Genomic DNA, 2,486 nt, shown 5'->3' on the forward strand with positions numbered 1-2,486 from the left:
TACTCTGAATTTCTGAATTTTCTACCTTTTTACTCTATTAAGCTTTGCCTTTTCATGTGATATTTTGTGTGTGTGTACAGACCAGATCACTTATTAGCATGCCTATGAATGGGTGTATCTCTCCCTTTTCCATTTCCTTTTGTTGCCAATGATAGGAAATCGGCCTTATCTGCATAGATAAGGCCTCTTGTATTAGGTAAGAGGCTCACTATTATCCCCTGCATGACTCAAGCTTCATCTACTTACTCCAGCCTCACTCTCCATTTTCTGTTGTACATTTTATATTTTCCTGGCTTTTTCACATATTTTTTCATTTTTAAAGAGTAATAATAGCATTAAAACAGAAAAATTACAAGTTATAAAGCATTCCACTTAACAAAATAATAAGAATTTCAAATATTTATTGTAATGCATAGAGTTGTCTTCCAAACATTTGTTTATATTTCCAAAAATATGCATGCAAAATTGGAAGAAGAAAGAAAAAAAAGAAATATATAAGAAATTAAGAACATAAAAAGAACAAACAATTTAAATAAGGAGACAAAACAACAGCAGCATTATCTGTTCCTTTCCATAGACCAGCAGAAATCCATAGTGCAGTTGTTCAAACCACCCTGCCAACAGACACAGATATATCTCTTTCCCCAACTTCTTCTGTTCTTCTTCTCCACTCAGTAACTCTTTCCTTTTGAATAAGTTCATTCCCCTTTTCAGTATTTATTGTACCACTTGAATTCCATTTTCTCTTTCAGGTTCTTACAGTAAAGAGACAATACAATGTTTGCACATACAGGTCTGATTAAGAGTATATTCTCTAGTTATATCCATCTACTGACAAAAGACAAATTTATCCTGTTTTATAGCTGAAAAATACCCCATTGTGTAAAATTGTCTTTTAATCCATTCTTCAGTTGATGGGCATCTGGGTTCCTTTTAGGATTTAGCTATGACAAATTGCACTATTATAATCATGGGTGCAAATATATTGCTCTGGTATGATGTTTTAAGTTCTTCTGGAAAAATACCCAGTAGCGAAATAGCTGGCTTGAATGGGATCTCCAATCCTAGCTTTTTAAGGAAGCTCCACACTGGTTTACCAGTCTGCACTCCATTAACAGTCAAAGATTCCTTTATTTCCACTGCTCCTCCAGCAGTTATTATTGACTGACCTCTCAATGTTAGCCATTCTTTCTAGGTTGAGATGAAATTTCAGCGTTGTTTTAATCTGCTTTTCTTCAATGGCCAATGATGTTGAACATTGTTTCTATATATTTACTTGCCATTTGTACTTCTTCCTGTGAGAAGTGTATGTTCATCTCAGGTGCCCATTTTTGGATTGGGTCTTTGAATTTGAGGGCCTGATTTTTTACATTCTTTATATATTCTAGATTGAAGGCCTTTGCCTGAGACAGTGGCTATAACATTTTCTCTGTTTGGTCTAGGGCTTTCGATTGATGGTGTCTTTGTTGTCATGCCCAGGTCTGGTCATTGGTAAGTTTAGAATTCCTTGTTGCCTTGATGATTCTCACTGAAGTGCAACACTCTTGACCTTTGCAACTCTGCCCACATTGTTCAGAAAATGTGCTCTTTGGTTAGAATATCTTTGATTCCTCAAACCAGGGAGAACAGAATATATCATAAAACAAATATCTATTTTTATTGCACAGAAATATGTTTATTTTCAAAAAAATCTGTTGTTTCATTTTATTTCTAGGTAACTGAGGAGCTGAAAGACTAAAAATGTAAATGAATGCCTTCAATCAATATGAGCAACATATGTTATTTTCACAGAACAGTATGTTTTCTACTCACTTAACATGTATAGAAATGATTTTTATAAGAAATAAAAAGGTATAAAGATTACTTATTTCAATAAAATAATATATTTTAAATTATGTATATATTTAAAACTTCATAGTTCAAATATAAAGATACTGACATTACTGAAATACAGTATTTATAAGATAATGACATGATCCAAAAATAACAGAACAAATATTATGTATTTTTCTTACTCTAAAAAAGTTATTTATTTTTTTAGAGTTATCAGTATCAGTAGTTATTTTAGTTTTTACTTCCAATGTTAAAGAATATTTTTGAAAGGTGTCCATACTATGTCAAGTGCTTTGGTGAAAGATAGATTTTTTAAAAATATTAAACAAATTCTTAAATACTAATAGTGACATCATACTTCTTTAATTTTTGTGCTAGCTGTAATGTACAAAATTAATCCATGTTTTCAACAAGAACTAGGCTATTTTTTAAAAAGTGGCCTAAAAGCATAGAAACATCAATAATGTACTTATAAATACTGACATGAACCTATTTAAGAATGACTTAATCTTTACCTAGTACTTCAAAAATATCGAGCATTTGCTAAAATCTCAAACTATTAGTGCTGTTGATGACAGAAAATTAAATGCATGACATTTTTTACTGTAAGAAATCTGGATACATTTATAGACATTATTTTAAAAATTCAATTT

The sequence above is a fragment of the Octodon degus genome, unplaced genomic scaffold, assembly GCF_000260255.1.
Source record: "Octodon degus isolate 3935 unplaced genomic scaffold, OctDeg1.0 scaffold00289, whole genome shotgun sequence".
NCBI classification, from domain to species: Eukaryota; Metazoa; Chordata; class Mammalia; order Rodentia; family Octodontidae; genus Octodon; species Octodon degus.